Source organism: Gracilinanus agilis, chromosome 2, assembly GCF_016433145.1.
Source record: "Gracilinanus agilis isolate LMUSP501 chromosome 2, AgileGrace, whole genome shotgun sequence".
Lineage (NCBI taxonomy): Eukaryota > Metazoa > Chordata > Mammalia > Didelphimorphia > Didelphidae > Gracilinanus > Gracilinanus agilis.
The window spans coordinates 173,974,331-173,995,039 of NC_058131.1; positions in this window are offsets into that span (position 1 = coordinate 173,974,331).

The window sequence follows — 20,709 nt, forward strand, 5'->3', positions numbered from 1 at the left end:
CTTTCAATTGATGATCTTGTTGCATATTTTAGAGATAAAATAGAGACTATTTGATATTGTCCCTCTTTTCTCCTTTTCTATATCTCATAACTCCCTTATACCATCTCTCTTTCTTTAATCCTTTACCCCAGTATTTGATGAAGAGATAGCCCTTTTCTTCACCAAGGCCAACACTTTTATGTGTAGAATACCTTTGAAAATATATCTTCAGTCTTCACTAAGAGATATTTTCTACAGTCTTCCCTTCTTCTAATCTTTAGTCTCTCCTCTAACAATCAATATTTTCTAATGACTTCAAACAAGCCCAAATTTTCCTCACCCTTAAAGAAACAAACAAAACCCTCTTCACCAGACCTTTCTATATCTTCTATAATCCTATGTTTGTATTCCCATTTTCACCTAAAATCCTATAAAAAGTTATCTATAGTTATTGTCTTCATTTCTGTTCTCTGTATTTTCTAAAACCTTTATAATATGATTTCCAACTTCATTACTCTACTGAAACTGTTTTCTCCTAAATTGCTTGTAATCTGTTAATTGCCAAATTATGATGGCCTTTTCTCAGTCTTTTATTCTTTTCATTCTCTCTACAGCATCTGACACTGCTGATTATTGTCTCCTCTTCACTCTGGTTTTTAAAGTCATTGCTACCTTGTCTCTTCACTCCTCAGTCTTCTTTGCTAAATCCATGTCATGTCTATGTCTGGTAAGTAACTCTGTTTTGGTCCCTTTTCTCTTCTCTCCCTATGCTTTTCAACTTATCTCATGAACTTCCAGTGATTTGATGATAAGTTCTATCCTGATGAGACTATATCCATCAATCTAGTCCTAGTCTCTTCTCCTGGGCTCTAGTCTTGCATTGACTATGAGACATTTAGAAATAAATGTTTTATAAGCATCTCAAGGACCCTTCTGCACAAAAAGGACAAAGTGGCTATCCCACAGAATGCTGCCTCACCTGTGTTCCATTCCCTCTTCATTAGACACTTGGGATCAGTTAAGGATCAGCAAGGGAAAGTGATTTCAATGGTGACAGATGTATGTTAGTCACCATTATCCCTGCCATCTCATCCCCCACTTATAGTAAACATCCCTACCCATCCTAATTTCTATTCTTATATATACCCTCCAATGCCACCTTTTCTTTAGAAAAGGGAAACTAACTTTATAATTATTTTTATTGAAAACCTTTGTTTTTACATCCCCTGTGTTTTCTACTATATTTAACTCTGCTCACCTTCCTGGGAAGCCATTTCTTACAATAAGAGAAAAACAGGAAGAAAAAACTAACCAACATATTGAAAAAGTCTGATTATATGCAGTGGTTCACACTCATATTCCCACATCTATGCAAAGAAGTGGAGGGGTGAGGTGGAGAGAAATATTCTTTATTGTTACCAAGCTTCCCTTTACATTGGATTGCCCCATCTCATTTTTCTTCCATCTTTTGAACCTGACTTTCTTCTAAATACATTGATTGATACACTCTTCCAAGGTAGAGATCCCTTTTCTTTAACCCTCTGACATATAGTAAAGCTCTATCTTGCCACTTCAGATACTTCCTTTGCCACTGTCACTTAACAACCATTTCTCTCTGTTAAAGTTCATTCCAGGCTCTCCAGTACCATGTTGCTTTCTTCTATAAATTTATGGATCACTTTCTATCTTCCCTACTAAATTCAACACCTGGTTCACAGTAATTTTTCTCTACCCATCCCTTATACATTTCCTCATCTTCTTCACATTGAATCAACCACAGGAGTGGTGATATCTGATATCCCTACTGCACCTTGATCCCTTTCTGTACTCTAATTGTCATTCTAATGAGTTTGCCACAGATATCAGATGTTCTAGCTATGAGCATATAGAAATATTTCAGCAAACATATCATCATAAAGAGGAACTGGAATAGTAGAATATCTCAAAGCTGTCGTGTAGGCAGACTAGATTTTATTCTTCCTTCTTTAATTATAAGCCTTTGCTATACTTTCCTTTTTTGGATATGACCCTAGGTTCTGAAGTTCTATGACAGAAATATAATAGGAGTCTAGGTCTTAATGATATTAGTAAAAAATAGGTTCAAATATGATAATTTAGAAAATACTTTCATCAGCAAGGAATCATTAAGTTTTTTGAATTTGCCACAACATATCTTCCATAAGATTCACTGTAACGTAATGGAAAGAGCTCTAGACTTTGAATCAGGAAGGTCATTTGTTGCTATCATGCCTCTAATAATTACTAGTTGTCTGTTCTACTTTCTGTCAAAGAAACCATCATTCTTCCAATCATCCTTGGTTTCAACCTTAGTATTATCCTCAATTCCTCCCTCTCTCTCAATCCATATGTATAATCAGTTGCCAAATCTTGGTATTTCTAACTCCATAACATATTTCACATTCATGCTTTTCAGTCATATAGCTACCTATGTAGTTCAGACTCTCATCATATCATGTCTAGACTATTTCAATAAAATTCTAATAGGTCACCACCACTCAAGTCTCTTCTCATTCCAATCCATCTTCCACATAGTTTCCAAGATGATTTTCCTAATGTATATCTGACCATGTCACTCCTCTACTCAGTTAACTTCAGTGGTGCCTCAATATCTCTAGGATCAAATATAATGTCCTTAGTTTGACATGTAAAGTCTTTATAGCTTGGCCTAAACTGATTTTTTTTTTGCTGTATTATATAATAATACCTTTCCATCATTTTGTGAGCCTACGGATCTGGTCTTCTTGTTCTGTAAGCACTACAGTCTATCCCTATCCCCAGTCTCCATATTTTATACTGATTGAACCCCAAGTCTCCAATGCACTCTCTTCCAACTTCTATCTCAAGGTAACACACATGAAAGTTTGCTGAATTTATTATCAGAGCTCCTGGGTTTGAATCCTGATTCTGCCATTTATTACCTGTGTGACAATAGATAAGCCACCTATCCTCTTTGTGGCACTGCAAAATAAGGTTGTTAGATTATATGGATTCTGGATTTCCATCTAGCTCTAATTCTAAGATCAATATAGTAGTGTATCCCTCTAGGAGCTACTTTACTCCCAATGTGTACTCATAAGTTAAGTTGCCTTGATAGACAACTGCTACATCAATGTTTAAAAATATCCTTTTTCTGTGTTTTGTTTTTGTTATCTTTTAGTCATTTTAGTCATGTCTGACTTCATGATCTCATTTTGGGGGGTTTTCTTGGTAAAGACACTGGTGTGGTTTATCATTTCCTTTTCCACATGATTTTGCAGATGAGGAAACTGAGGCAAATAATGTGACTTGCCCAGGGTCACACAGCTAGTAAGTATCTGAGTCTAGATTGTACTCCCTAGCTACTCCTATTTTTTGTGTCTATAATAACTCTACTTCCCAGGCTTCTTTCTGTAATTGTACCTTTAACAATGAGGCAGCATGAATAGTTCATAAAGACATTTAATTCAAAGCAAAGGTGCTCACTAAAGTGACATAGTAAAGACTATAGTTACAAAACATGTCCCCTTCCAAAAGCTTGAGGGCTCTCTCTCTCTCTCTCTCTCTCTCTCTCTCTCTCTCTCTCTCTCTCTCTCTCTCTCTCTCTCTCTCTGAAATATATACAACATCCATGGGAAGAGTTGTCACATGCTTAGTAAACAATGATAATGAGACACACAAACAAGGAATATGTTGCCCAAAGTAGCTCAGACCTCTACTGCTGGAGACTCTCAATGTTCTTTCTCTTCCTGTTGTATTTTTCTGCTGCTGATTGCATTTCTATTAGGAAGGTAGCTCAGCTGGGTACTCAGGGTCTCCTCTCTGAAACTCCCCTCAATCACAAGGGATTGGTTTTCTCCTAAAGTAGGGACTCCAAATTCATGTTCCTCTCTTCTTCTCCAGTATTTACACAGTTCCTGGCACATAGTGCAAGTGCTTAATAAATGTTAATGACCAGTGCCAAGAGGTCATGTTTCTTCAATTCAATTTTTTGCCTCTGTCTGACTCGGTGCCCGTATTTCCTATAGGGTATTATTTCCATTCCTTGACAGAGACAAGATGGTTTCAAGATGCAGTGAGATATATATTTTGTTCCAGTGCAGGGGTTTATGTTGCTCAACTGGGCATATTTGTTTTGGTTTTCTTTTATTTCTCAATGGGGATGGGTGGGTAGGATGTAAAGAAAATGAATGATTGAACTGGAAAAAATGTGCTAACTGATGAGGACAATGGAAGGAGGAGTCCACACCCTCTCTGCTCCCACCCTGACTTTCACTATCTTCTGTCAGACATACAAGGATTACACTTCAGAAAGATACTCACTGCCTAAAATATGAGAACATCATCTACTCAGTTCCTGGCTTGGGAGGCTTAGCTTTTTAAAGGCCTTCGGGAGCCTAGCCAATTTTTTGGCAAACCAGTGTCAAGCTTCCTTTCCTATTCAATCAAGGAAATTTTCTTCACTAAAGGAATAACAGTATATAGATTTCTTTGCCCTTTATTAACATATTATTACCTAGTTATCTCAGTTATATGCTTCTTATTTCTATGATTATATGGGAGAGGGGAGGTGGGAAGGAGCAAATTTCCCCTAATCCTCTACAAAGTGATCTTCTAACCTATATTCTCAGATCCATCAAACACAAATCAAAATGCCTCCTACATGAAACTTTTCCTGAACTCTCTGTGTAGTAGAACCAGAATCAGCAGAAGAGTTGATTTATGTAAAGCAAATTTAACAAAAGGTCTCTACCAGTCTCAGCAATATAATGACCTCTATCTGAACCTACCTACTAGAATTCCCTTATTTGTACTTATGCGTTGTATAACATTTCAGAGCGAAACCACCAGATAAAACCTATAATGTCAGATGCAATTGCTGAGTTGGTACCTAGACATAAAACCCAATTTCATAGAAAAAGTACTCGTCTAGCCTACTTTAGGGAAACTTTTTTTTAAAATACTTGCTGTTCAGTCATTAAGTCCCATCCAACTCTTTGTGACCCCATAGACCACAGCATGCCAATACTGTTTATGGTGTGTTCTTGGCAAAGATAGAATAGTTCGCCATTTCTTTCTCCAGTGCATCAAGGCAAAGGTTAAGTGACTTGCCAAAGTCACACAGCTAATAAGTGTCAGAGGACAGATTTAAACTCAAATCTTCCTGACTCCAAGCCCAGTACATTATCCACTGAGACACTTAGCTGTCTCTTTTGGATACTAGGTCTTCCCATTTCTTCCAACCTGGAAGAACAGATGCTAGTCACTGCTCCAATGCTACTCTAATTGGCCTGGGAGTTAAGACCTGCTCCTTTTATTAGCCTGGACTAGTTTTTTCCTCTTTAAAAAATCTAGAGGCTTCCCATTTTCTGAGTCCTGTTCTATTAATACCAAATAGCACAGACACTTGGTTGTCATAGACAATTGCAACTCAGAGCATATGAACTTGAGATTCTCCAACCTCAGCTTCTGTGGCAGCTAAAATTATAGATATTTGACCATAGGCAGGTCTCAGTGAGGCTTCTACCCAAAGAAGGAGCTCTCTTTGCAGGCAACAAACTTTAGAGGAATATTATTGTGATCTTCTGCTGTTAGAAGGATAAGATCCACCTTCCTCATTTTCCTTTGCTTTAAAAAAATGATTGCTGGCTCTTAATACCATGGCATTTCTAAAAATTCCTGAACTTATAATCTCCATGTTAAAAATCCAAACATCAGTGCCCTCTCCCCATTTTGCTGTTATTATTGCTGTCATTCAGTGATATCTGGTCCTTTGTGACCCAATGGACCATTGTTAGCAATGAGATTTTCTTGGCAAGAATACTGGAATGACTTTGCCATTTCCTTCTATAGTGGATCTGGTGGATCTTTTTGTGAGGCAGAGAGGTCAAGTAACACCTGGGTAGTATTTGAGGCTGAATTTGAATTCAGATCTTCCTGAGTCCAGGCCCAATGCTCCTAACCACTGAATTACAGCTATCTCTAAAAAATAATCCAAAAAAATTACCATGTATTTCTTATGTATATATTTCCCATTTTGTATATGATATAGAATGTGAGCGCCTTTAGGATAGTGGCTATTTCATTTTTATCTTTGCACTCTCAACATCTAGTTCCATGTCTGGTATGCAATATGAACTTTAAAAAAGAATGCTTTTTGATTGATTGGTTGGTTGCTATCTTACCAGATCCTAGGCAAAAATAGAACTCATTCATTTCAAACAAAATACTGTTAACTTAACCGTGTAACAAGTAAATGATAGGAAGATTATCCATAAATCTTAAATAAAGTACATTTTCTCATAGGTTAGCATATTATTGGTGGGAAGAGGATACATTCAGGGAACCATTGTGAATATAGAATTCATATGGAAAAGGACACATAACAGATATATGACTAGAGAACATGAGAGATATGGTGTATATATAGAAAGGAAATGATTGGACGGTCATCTCCAAAAATGGCCAGTTGAAATTGTTGCAAAGTTGCCCATGTACCCTGGTGGTATAATCTATCTAATTGATTTCTCCATTGAACTTAGGTCTTCTGCTATTTTGTTCTCCTTGTCGCCTGCTGTCTGGTATTTGTCTCACTTGCTGTGTTACCTATTAATGATCTTGACCATTGCTATTATACCCCTTTGCTACCATCTGCTAGTATTAGCTTACCAAGTGGCTCTTTTCCCTATGAAAAAAGAGGTCTGCTTACCCTTAACTCAATAGACACAGAGACCATTGTCAGTTCTTTTGTGATGCAAACACCAGCCAGCCACAACTAGACAGCTGGCTAGAAAAGTCCTTAAGACTGTAAGCCAGTCTTTTAAGCTATTTTCCTTCTTGTCTGAATATGACTCCTTGAGAAAGATGTGTTCTTTTTTGAAGTTATAAAATTATTTTTAATACTGTATATTCCCTGGTCCTTCAAAACTCAAAACCAATGTCAACTTTAATATGCAGTCTTTTCTAATTTCCCTAGATAAGACCCTTCCTCCAACCTCACCATACTGTATAATCATTTTGTATATTCTCACATATATATGTACACAAACATAAAGATATATATGCATGTACACATGTTTATACATACATATGTGTGCATATACACATACAGATAAAGATATAGATATAATCTCCAGTAACTATATGTAAATTTCTTTCAACGAAGGACTATTTCATTTTGATCTTTGTAATTTCAAAGTCTAGACTAGAATATAAAACACAGTAGACACTTAATAAATGTTTCTTTATTGATTGATTGATCATTAGTATGGGCCATTTCAAAGTATCTTGAGCACTCTACTTATCAAATCTACAAAAGAAATAAATGGTGCTGAGTTGACAAGGAAAGTTCTTTTATGCTAACCATAATTCCCCTGGTTGCATATCAATTTGTGGCAAGACTGAAACATCCAGGCAGGAGTCAATGAAATTGGCCTCCTTTGCTCTAGTTTCTTCATTCTACATGGATGCCTGTTTTGCATTACTGACAGCAATGAAATTGCTCATTTCATTACAACTATTTGCTGATTATGAGACAATCAATATTGCTTGTAATGTTCCATCATCTTCTTCTAGAATGTTTTGCAATCACCCAGAGAATTCTAAAACTCTGTATAGACTTAGACCTAGCAATACCACTGTTAGGTCTATTTACCAAGGAGATTAGAGAACAAAGAAAAGAACCTATATATTCCAAAATATTTATAGTGGATCTCAGAGGGGTGGAAAAGAAGTATTTCTTTTGTTGGAAATTTGGTGTAATTGGCCATCAGTTGAGGAACTAGCTAAACAAATTGTAGTATATGTTTGCCATGGAATGCTACTGTACCATAAGAAGCAATGAGCAGGCTAATTTTAATAAAAACTTGGAAAGAACTACAGGGGATAATGAACAACAAAATGAGCAGAACCAAAGAATATCATGCACAGCTTCGGATTTAATTCTTGAAGAATAAATTGTGAATGTTATCTCTAGATAGTGAACTGAATGAAAGGTGGAAACATGAAAGACTTAATTTGTATAAAGATTCTGTCTCCTGGTTAATGCCTTCTGTGATGTGGGGAGGTGAAGAAGGGACAGGGATACTTGTTGATGAATAATAATAACAATAACAATGCTTTGCAAGTGCATTTATATTCTAAACATAATATTTGGCTACCATGTTTCTTTTCTTGGCAAAGAGATTCAATTAATTTGCTGGTTGAGGCAGTTTCTAAGTTATGGAAATTGTGGTTTTATTTTAATAGTTAATTGTCCCCAATAAATGTTAATAGAGTCAATTATTTTCCTTTGGCCCTTTTCCTCTTTTTTCAAAGTAAGTTAAAAGTACGTTTAAAAAAGAATTAGATGCAACTACTGTGACTGAGCAGTGTCTTCTTTTCACATAATAGATGTTCAGTAAATACTTGTTAATTAATCCAATTCCTTTGCTGAGTTGTTTCTATTTCTCCATATCACTTAGTTCATTTAATACTGTTACGGAAACATATAAATTAATAAGGACAGAGAGTTAGTTGTCTGTTGTGTTTAAAGTTAGTTACTTTAAAAAAATTTTTCTGATTTATAGCTCCACTGTATTTTAAACAAATTCTCTTTCTTGCCAGTACTCTATGGCCTGACCTGTGTTGGCTCTGCCTCCTGACATACACCACATTGCTGATCCAACTGGGCATGAACTTTCCATGTGTGGAAACAGACATCTACTCATCACATATGCTACAATCAGACTTAATACATCTACTAATCCCTCAGTAGAAGATGTAGGTTGAGAATAATTATCATTTTAATTGCATCTGTAAACCTTCCTCAGTGCTTGGAGAGATGGAAGTGGGAAATGATGAAAAGCCTCAAAGCAGAGAGGCTCATGTTATTAACCTTTAGTAGCATGCTGCTTTTTCATCTTTGTTAAGCAGGATTTTTAAATGTGTAGGCATTTATGTTTGATTAAGCAGTTTTCCCTTAAAATTTAGAGCAAGTAAATTGTCTCAGGAGAGTAAGTTCTTTGAGGGCAGGGTGGCCCTAAATGGTATCTTTTGTTTCTGAGTTTGTGTTCCTAGCACCTAGTAGATGGATTGTTTTTCATTGAATGATTAAATTCATTTCTAATTATTTAACAAACATTTATTGAACACCTGGTTTATACAGGGGCGGAGAAAGACTAAAGGTACAAAGATTTTTTTTTTTTAACGTCTTACCATCTGCTTCCAAGAAACATATATTGCAAAAGGGCAAGGGAAATAAGATGCACTTAGATAATTATCATACAAGGTAAAGATCTCTGTAAAGCACCCCAAGTGAAATTTGAGAAAGGAGAGAATACCTTTCACTAGGGGAATCATGGAATGTAAGGAGAGTCACTTGACCTGAATAATGAAAAGAATTTTGAAACATGTACTACCACAGGAGAGAATGTATGCTAGGCATGGGGGGGGAGACCTATAGGGGTGAAAAGACTTGAGACATGCTATATTATATTGGAGAAGAGCTATCAGTCTAGTTAATGTGGAAATTATATGAAATAAAAGGTGTAAATGTAGGTTACAGACAACTTATGGATGGTTCTACTGGAGACAGTCAAGGCTAGTGCTCTGAGCCTACAGTAAGGAAGACTAAGTTCAAGACGGTCCTCAGACACTTACTAGTTGAGAATGTTTGGACAAGTTATTTAACTTCTATCTGCCTGAGTTTTCTCATTTATTAAATGAAGATAATAACAACATAATATGTAATAATAATATGAAACAATGTAGGTAAATAAATAATAATAACCCTTCCCTTCCAGGGTTGTTTTGAGGATAAAATAAGATATTTCTAAAGAGTTTGGCAAACCTGAAAGTGTCTTATAAATGCTAGTTGTTATTATTGTTAATATTATTAACAGGCTAAGGAATCTATGAGTGTACGATAATAGGTTGCTACTTTCTACTTTACTTAATTTAATAAATATTATTTCAAGGTGTGATTATGTATTCATTCTGGGGAAGATAGAACAGTAAAAAAAGACCTGACCCTCCCTGCCCTCAAAGTGCTTAAAATGCTCTGTGTGAGTAAGATTATATATATATATATATATATAACTTAAACAGAATGAGGAATGAATCTGTGAAATTATTATTATAGGAAGGAGCAATAAATATACTTTCTCATTTGTACAAGTCTATACTTAAAGTCTTAGAGAGTTGCCTAGAGTACTAAGAATTTAAATAACTTGCCAAAGGTCTCTCCTCCAGTATATCTCAAGGGCTGGAAATGCACTCAGGTCTTTCAGCCTCTCTAAGTAAATATAATAGAATAAATATACTAAAAATATGAGGAATTAAAGTTGTGAGAATATATAAGAACAGAGGTTCCAAAAAATTCTTTGCAGGATGTAACTTGTTCTCCTAATGCTTTGAATTCTGTATATACTTAGTAATATTATATTTTATATTCCATGTATTAGTGTACTTAACTTCACTATTAGATCTTAACCTTTTTGAGGGCAAGGATAATGTTTTATGTATCTTTGTATATCATTCCAGCACCTAGACTGCATAAGAGGTAAGGCTTGTAAGATTTGAAATCAGGAAAAGCTCATTAAGTGTTCAAAAAATGGTTAATAGCTAGGGCATATCATGGAGTTCAGTATGATATATGACTGGGATGTTTTTTTGTAGCCTGACTGTGAAGGAAATCCTTCAATGTAAAACTAAAGATTTCAGACTTTGTTAGGATCCAGCAAGCAAGGGTTTCTGATTAGTAGTATGGTGGAATGATTTGCTCAGATCTATGTTTTAAATAGATTAATCTGCAAGTTTTCTTTGTAAATATCCTAGCTTCCCAGATTTTTAGCCTTTTTAACTCCCTTGATATCTTGGATAAGAGGTTTATTTCACCTCAACTGCCAACAGGGGTGGTCATTTCTTAGATCTTACCATCACCTATAAATAGTTAATCATTGATATTGAACTCTGAAATTCATTACATTGTTTATAGTCTAATTGGCCATATTTCCTTCTACCTTATTCTTCTTAAACCCAGTATTTATTCTTACCATAACCTTCATTCCTCCCTTTTCTTTTGTTGTTATTGTTTTTGAAGGATTTTAAATGTTTAATTAAAAATTCATTTTTTAAAATTTTTTAGAAAAATTTTTCCATGGGTACATGATTCATGTTCTTTCTCTCCCCTCCACACTCCCACCACCCGTGGCCTACGTGCATTTCCACTGGGTTTTATGTGTGTCATCGATCAAGACCCATTTCCATATTATTGATAGTTGCACTGGGTGGTTGTTTAGAGTATACATCCCCAATCAGATCTGTATCAGCCCATGTGATCACGCAGTTGTTTTTCTTCTGTGTTTCTACTCCCACAGTTCTTCCTCTGAATGTGGATAGCATTCTTTCTCTTAAGTCCCTCAGAATTGTCCTGGATCATTGCATTGCTGTTAGTACAGAAGTCCATTACATTGCATTTTACCACAGTGTATCAGGCTCTGTGTACAATATTCTCTTGGTTCTGTTCCTTTCACTCTGCATCAGTTCCTGGAGGTCATTCTAGTTCACATGGAATTTCTCCAGTTCTTTATTCCTTTGAGCACAATAATATTCCGTCACCAGCAGATACCACAATTTCTTTAGCCATTCTCCAGTTGAAGGGCATACCCTCGTTTTCTAGTTTTTTGCCACTACAAAGAGTGTGACTATAAATATTTTTGTACAAGTCTTTTCCCTTATGATTTCTTTCATTCCTCCCTATTCTTTCAGTCCATCACTCCTCTAACTTCATGTTTTATATTCCTTCTTTCACAGTCTTTAGCCTATTGTTGATCAATTCAATCACAGTATCTCCAACCTTGAATCTCTTACTCCTTTATACTGTTTTTTAAATTATCTCCAGCTTTTTCTCATCCCAATGCTCCTTTAGTGCTGATGATTGCCACCTTAGAAAATAACATAACTATGACAACTAGATCTACTATAATTTTATGTTATCTGAACTCAACTGGGCCTTTATTGGCACAAAGCAATTTTTAAATTCTCCCTAAGTAACACATGTTTTTTCTGGACTTTGGTGCCTGGAAAAATGGACATGAGTTCATCCCAGAAGAGTGCAATTCTCCTAAATAATCCTTAGGACTTGTTCCTTCACCCACCAAAACTCTAAATATTAGTATCCGACTCCTTTTGCTTTCCTAAAAAGAATTCTCAGCTCTGCTACAAGTATTTAGGCTAGCAAGACATAGAGTAAGAATAATTTTTATTTAACATGAAAAAAGGACATAAAACTCTTATAATCTATTACTCTCATAAAGTGTAACCAAAATAGTTATAAAGTTCTTTCAACTTCTAATTGAAGGATTTTTTTAAGGGACTCAGAAATCATAAATTGAACACATACCATGTATAATGGTTATCTTCTGTGTGTGCAACTTCCTTTGACATCTTGAGATGAAATACTGGAATGGGATTTTCAATTCAGCTTACCCTCCAGGGATTTAATCACAAACTATACATGCAATATATCCTATCTAGAATATAGACATTGAAATTACCAAAGTTTTCTCTAGAATTTGAGATTATGGATACATATGGCCCAAATCATCCAAACTGATTTGTTTTGGGAGAGATAATAAGGGAATCTTATCTAATCTAATAACAGATAAGAGGATCCTAACAAAATAGTAACCTAAATCAACTACAAAAATGCATTCACATCAAGTGATTCCTTTATGAGTGTGTGAATAAGTTCAAATGAGCCTGTCTGCATTTTGATTGTACATACACTGGTTGTTTGTATATTGTTACCTTCAGTAAACTGTAAGTTCCTCAGAGGACAGGAACTCTTTTTTTTTCCCTTTCTTTGTATCTCTAACACTTAGAATAGTGCCTGACACAGAGTCAGTGCTTAATAAATGTTTGTTGACTTGATTTCAATGAGTTAATATGATAGGAAGAGCAATGATAGACCATATCCATAGGGTGACCTTTAAAAGTCAGCCCAGGCAGTAGGGGTAAAGAAGAATCTAGATTGAGATGAAATATATAGAATATGAAGGGATCTGGAGACATGGAGGCATACAGCAGCTGACCAGAGCCAGGAGCTGAGGAAATATGGGCAACTGACATTTTTTTTGTGACCTTGAAAGTTGAATTTATACTGAGAAATGCATCTAGACTGGTGGTTCTCAAAATGTGTTTCAAGAAAACTTTAGAGGTCTCTGAGACCTTTTAGGAGAGTACATTTGATTAAAAACAACTTTCATAATAATACTAAGATACTTAAAATTCTAATATGATAAATTTCACAGATATAACCAATATAAACAAAAGTTCTCTGTCGTATTTTCAATAATTTTTAAGAGGTAAAGAAATTCGTGTACCAAGAAGATTGAAATCACTGATATGGATAATTAATCAGTAGTAGGAAATGGTGGTATAGGTAGATATTGTGTTGTTTTTCCTTCATTTGTGAAGAGGATCCATAATAACATAATGTGATGGTGTCATGACTTACACATGAATTGGATTTAAGCAAAGCAAAGATGCACAAAGTTATCAGTTTCACTCTTTCTTCCAGAATTATCAAAGTCCAGTGGCAAGACAAATGTCAAGATGATTGGCAATGCCACCAGATACAATAAATGACTGAGATCATTGATGTTTGACTAAGCTCTAATGATTCCATAGAGCTTATTTCTGCTGCCTTCAAGGTCTATGGGACAAATTGTTCTCCTTAACTCGTTCTGCCAGAGAAAGTCTTCACATCTTTGGGGTAGACATCCTCCTAACTCACCAACAAGTTTGAGGCCTGCAACTTCTCTCAACCTGGTTTAACCCATTTGCCAAGACTATTTTACCAGAGAGTGGCCACTGTGCATGCCACGGCTTCTTGGAGCCACAGGTTAGAGTTGAGGGACAAATGGACATCAAAGGTAGATAAGGAGCCTTGGAAAGGGCTCAGCAATCTCCCATACTAGAGGAGTTGGTCCTATTGAACAACTCTGCTCATCACACATCCCCATTACTACTCAACTAGAGAATGATCTGGAGATTTAAAAATTGCTAAATTCATAGAAACTCTATGTGGCAAATAGAACAAATATTCCATTTTTGTAGAGGAAACTGGGGACTCAGGAAATAAAGACATTTGTTCAAGAACCTGTGTTCAATCAATTAAGTAGCAAGCATTTATTAAGCACCTACTATGTGCCAGATACTATGCTAGGCCCTTGGGCTACAGAGACAGAAATAAAATAGCACCTTGCCCTTAGGGAGCTTACAGGAATGATGCCATGATATAAATATAAATATTATGTGTGTGTATAGATATGTATATATATATATACATATATATATATATATTCAAAATAAGGATCAAGTAATTTGAGGGATAAAGCATTTATAGCTAGATATCATGGAAAATACTCATGTAGGTGGTGGTATTTGAAACCTGACTATTTCCTTTTATTTGTTGGTCAGTCATTGTCAATAATACCTAACTCTTCAAGACACCATTTGCAGTCTTGGCAAAGAAACTTGAGTCATCTGCCACTTTCTTCTCTAGCTCATTTTTCTAATAGGAAAACTGAGGCAAGTATTACATGGCTTGCCCAGTGGCCACACAGCTAGTAAGTGTCTGAGGCTGGATTTGAACTCAGGAAAATGAAACTTCCTTACTTTAGGACTCATGTTCTACTACTACAATACTTAGCTGTCCTTTTCCTTTTCCTCTGTATCAGCTCTAAAGTTTTGTCTTTCCAAAGAATTGTTGGCTCTCTGGAGGCAAAAGTCGATCCTCAATAATCCTTCAAAGACATTCTGGGAACTTCATTGAAAATTTTTGTTACTAGCTTTTGGGGACCTGCCTTGATATCATTAACATAAAATGCTACCAAATGGTCTGGCAAGTACTCTCTAAATGTATCTTATAAAGAGAGTCTTTATTATAATCTGTTCTACTCATAAGGATGAAATGGGTGATAATAGTAGGGGCTGCTCCATTTTTATAGGCCAATAATCTGGCGCCTAAGCAGTCAAACTTGATAATGAGGCCAACGGCAGAGAAGTTTATCCTAAAGAGGCCATCACTGAGAACAGTAGCCAGGTTGCCATGCTACCTCCAGAAAGACTTTTGCTAACATTTTGTATTCCCTTGCTTAAAAATCCAACTGTGGGGAACAGAAGCTATTCAGTAGACCTCTCATCTCCCTCACTTGGATGAAAACACCATTCCCCAAATGCTCAGGTGCCTAGAATATTAAGAAATAGACTACTTCCTAGGGATAGCTAGGTGGCTCATTGGATTGAGAGCTAGAATCAGGGGTCCTGGTTTTAAATCTACCCTCAGACACTTCCTAGATATGTGACCCTGACAAAGTCACTTAACTCCTATTGCCTAACCCTTACCACTCTTCTGTTGGAACTGATACAAAGTATTGATGCTAAGATGAATAGTAAGAGTTAAAAGAATATACAGACTTCTTCAAGATGAAATACCAGAAGGCTGGAGTGGAGGTGAAAAATAATTCATAAATATTTCAGTCCCCAACACTGATTTGAATATTTGTCTTTTTATTTTCTATTTGCTGGGCATAGGGAGGAAGAATATTTTTAAAAAGAATTAGGTCCAGATTTTCAGAAATATCAAACTTATGGCCCATGAGCTGCAAAACTCCAGCAGAACCAGATTGAAATATAATTGGAAACTGGTTGATAAAATAAAAATACAATAGAACACATATGATGTTAATTTGTGGTGTTCCAGGTCAATAGGTGGCTTTCAGGGATCCATATCTTTTGAGTTTGACTGCATTGATATAAAATATCTATATTTGTTTCACTCTAAGCCATTGAAATTTTTTAAGTCTCTATTATGTCATCTATAAATGTTCCATTTCTTTCAGCATTGATAACTGAGTTTCTTTTGATTCTTCCCTCAACCTACAAAAATTCTTTGTGGCCTATGAGAATTTAGTAAAGAAAAAAAAAATAAAGTAACTGTAACAAACATTATGCTATGACCAACCAGGTAACAAGCCTCCGCATGTTTAACTAGGAGGAAAATAAGCATGTAGTTTATTATGGGGTTCATATTTGAAATCTTTGCAGATTCTTTCTGCAAAGCCTTCAAGAAAACTCCAGGGTGAGGCATCTAGGTGGTTCCATGGATAGAAAGCCAGTCCTGGAAACTGGAGGTCCAGGGTTTGAATTTGATCTCAGACACTTCCTAACAATGTCATCTTGGACAAATTACTTAACCTTCCACTTCCTAGCCCTTACTGCTCTTCTGCCTTGGAACTAATACTTGGAATCAATTCTAAGATGGAAGCTAAGAGTTTAAAAAAAGAATAAGATCTCAGAGTCCTCTCTGTTTCACAAAAGGACATAAAATTAGGAGGACTTTTATGGAACCCTTTGGAAAATAAGATGATCATAATTTACCTTAATAATTTTAGGGAGGCATGAGCTCATCAGAATTCTCACTCTCAGTTTCTTAAATGAGGGGGTTAACTAGATAACCACTTAGGTCACTTCAAGTCTCAATTCTAATACTTGGTGATTCTACCCAGGAACAGGGAGAACTAGGTGTAATATGAAAATAATTCCACAGAGTATAAGATTCAAACAGATGTCAATGTTTTTGTTTTGAAGAACTTTTTATTCCTTCTAGGCTTGGGTTTTCTTTTTTTGTGAGGGTGGGGTAATTATATCAGAAAACAGCCTCCAAAACATCCAAGTACTTCATGTACCAGACAAGATGTAATTAGGAAATATTTAACAAAATAAATAATAATACAATAAAACATAGATAACATTTCATATTACAACTAAATCCTTATGCTGCCTACACACATGCTTATGTATGGAATAAAAACCTTCATTTCTATTTTAATTTAACACCACCTGGGTAAAGGATATCATTAGAGAAAGCCATAACTGACAAAGAAGTTGAACTTACTGAATATCGATAGTGATGGCTAATGAGTAAATAGCCCATGTTCTCTAATACTCAGCATCATGCAGCCTTGGAAACCGAGACTTAAGGGGGCTAAGTTGCCCAAAGTCACAAAATAGTAAGTTTCAGAATTAGATAATGATACCAGAACCTCTGGTCTTTCCACATTACCAGGTCCCTTCCGTGCACATCTTTGCAATGTTATGAGAAAATAAGAAAGAACCCAAACATATTGGGTGAATGGCCTTTTGTGTTCACTGTGGGGAAGACACAGGGAAAAGAAAAAGGGAGAGAATAAGCATGTATATAGTAGTGGTCATATACCAAACACTGCTAAGTGTATTTTAAAAATATTATTTCATTTGATTCTTGAGAGATGTTGTTGCTCAGTCATTCATTGGTGTCTGATTCTTTGTGACTCCAGGGGCCATAACTATCCAGGGGGTTTTCTTGGCAAGGACAATGGTGCAATTTGCCATTTCCTTTTCCAGTGGAGCTGATGGATCCTTTTGTCAGGAAATCTGCTGTTAAGTGACTTGCCCAAGGTCACAGAGCTAGGAAGTAGCTGAGGCTGGACCATCTACTGAGCAGCCTTGCTGCCTCCTGGCCATAAAAAGATTAAGTGACTTGTCCAAGTTTACACAGCTAGGAAATATATAAGGCTGTATTAGAATTCAGGTCTTCCTGACTGCAGGACTAATGCTCTAATTCCCAAACAATAGCTGCCTCTCACCTTAAGAGATAGGTTTTATTATTAACTCCATTTTATAGTTGAAGAAACAGACCATCAGAGATTAAATAATTTGCCCAACTAATAAGTGTGAGAGGCATGATTTGAACTCAGATCTTCCTGACTCCAGACCCAGTGCTCTATCTGTTGTGTACCAGTCTCAGCCTAGGCAGACAAGGTTGCTTTGATATCTGTGTAATTAAAGGTAATATCCTCTTAGAGGAGATCATAGATCCCTAGTATATCCATATTTCCCTTATAGTTTTTCTTTGTTTCCATCTCTATTTTTGAAGAGTCTCTGTTTTGCTTCAGGATATCTATAGATCCTCCTGATAGTCATTAAAAGGAACTGTGGTTTTGATGGCACCAGAGAACAGGAATTAGTTGAACACTGATAAGCTAAGAGACACAGGGAATGAATATGTGAAATGGAATCCCAAATCAATCCCTGATCCTTTTCTATTCAAATGAATAGACTGCAGGTTGGGACTTATGTTATTTTTCTTCTTTTCATCTACAGTGTCTAGCACAATTTCAAAACACCCATAAGATGCTTGTTTGACTTTACAGGAATATAAGAGACAACAAGGCTCTCTCCACAGATTTATGGAGGAGAAATGAAGTTCATCAGAGATAATAGGAAAGTTGCGTGCATCTTCTTTCTTTATTTTTTTAGTCATGTTAAATATAGGCTGTCCTAAATCTGAAGATATGTCTGAGTGCTTGCCCGGAAACTAAAGGTTTTTCCTTTTGTTGAGGATATTTATATGTGAGTCAAATTCTGATATTTCTGGCCCAAAACATGAAAATAAAAAGTGAAATTCTACAGTTCCTGGGAAAGACAATGGATAGGACCATAGAACCAAGAGAATATGATTATAAAGATTATAAAGGTTGAATGTGGTCAACATAAACCATTTCTTTAGTTCTGGGTCATATATTCCGGTTGACTCATAGAATCCCAACATCAAAGAACTTCAGACCTCAAAGGGAGCTCCAAGATATAATTTGTACACACAGTATGAGGAATAATTAGCCCCTCCATGAAGAAGTGATGGTAGACTCAATACTTCCTAATTCAACAGTCTGTGTTTCTTAGGAAATTTCCCCAATATATTTTGTTCTGCTTTCTAGGGCCAAACAGAACTATTCTAACCTCTCTTTAGCAGGGAGGACCTTCCCATTTTTGAAAAATGTAGGCATTGAGTCTGATACTCAAGTTGTAGTCAGCCCAGGGGAGAGTCCAATGGGTCTTTCTGATTCTGGGAACTATATGATTACTTACAGAAGCTATGTGTAAATCAACTTTTGTTTGGCTACAATTTGAATTGAACTGAGTTGGATAGAAAACAAGGAAATATTTTAGTAAGATATAATATAGACCACATTCCCCTGAAGCACTAATTACTATTGTTTTTCTCTTTTTTTAGTTCCTAGGAATGTCTTCCTGTTTGTTTAATTTTCAGATAGGATAATGTTATAATTATGGTGATGACAATGATAACGTGGGCTTCTTTACATTAGTATAGTAATTCACATTTTATAAGATATGCTAAATTCAAACATTCCTCACAATAACCCTATGAAGTAGGCAAAGCTAGACATATTATCTTTATTTTACCCATGAGGAAAATGAGGTTTAGAGAGAATGTCTTACAAAAAGGGACATCCAGCTGGTAAGTATGGAGAATTCCCTGATTAACTTTGTGAGCATAGAGAGTGGAGCCTTCTGAATTCTTGTCTAGTGCCATTTCCCCTACATCAGAGCTATCTAACATACAATTGCACCAGCAACACACCCCAGTGGGCCTGAAACAGATTAAAATGTAAATGATGAATATTTAACAAAATAAAAATACAATAAAAATTAACGTTACATTTTAAAACTAAGTCAATATGTAACCCACAGGGATCTTTTTGGCTCCATTGTTATTTGAGTTTGATACAAGGGCACTGCAGAACTTTGCTTCTTATATGAAATGATGGGGATCTGGGTGGAAATGAATTCATTCACCTATATATTATTTAATAAATTAGTCTCTCAACTGATCTTTAGGATATCACACAATTTTTTATTTAAAATTAAATTTTCTTTTTTTTTTGGTTTGTACTTTGAGAAATGCCCGAGTGCAGAATATTGCAATGTAGTAAGGAACAGGGAAAGAGGAAACAAAAGCATAATGTTTAAGGATTAAGAAGCTAATGACTCCACTATACTCTGATTTGGACACACTACAACTGTAATATTATGTTCAGTTTTGGGAACCACATTTTAGGAAGGATTTTTTGTCCTTTTTTTATATTGTTCCTTTTTTTAAAACCCTTAACTTCTGTGTATTGGCTCCTAGGTGGAAGAGTGGTAAGGGTGGGCAATGGGGGTCAAGTGACTTGCCCAGGGTCACACAGCTGGGAAGTGTCTGAGGTCAGATTTGAACTTAGGACCTTCCGTCTCTAGGCCTGACTCTATTTCCACTGAGATACCCAGTTGCCCCTTTAGAAAGGATTTTAATGAGTGAACTACATCCAAAGGAGGGTAATTGGCATAGTAAAAGAGTTCGATATCTTGTCATATAAGGCTCAATGGAAGGAATATAGTGATTAGACTGGAGGAATAGACTAAAGTTTAGAGAGTACAAGAAAGGCTGTCCTGTGGAAGAAGGATTAGACTTATTAGCCAAATCACTAGCCTATCAGTGTGGTTAAATACAGAATACATTTATTGCCAAAGAGTTGAACAGGAGGTGGAGTTTATTTTATTTTTATCTTATGCTACAGAAACTTCTGAAAGCAAGTTGGTCAGGTGAAGAGGAATTGCAGTCTTCAAGCAAGGGTGAATGGCACACCCACACAGATCAAATCACCAATTTATTCAAGTTGAATCTGAAGTAGTGCAAAAGAGATTGGGGATAGGGGATTGCTAAAGGAAATCAGGCTGTATCAAATATTTAAAAAATGACTTTGCTACTGTGTGATAAAATGTTGGTTAAGTTATGTGTTCCCAAAGAGACAAGATTTTTCAGCAAATACATGAGAGTGCATGCAGAGAAGAGAAAGAAGAGATAAA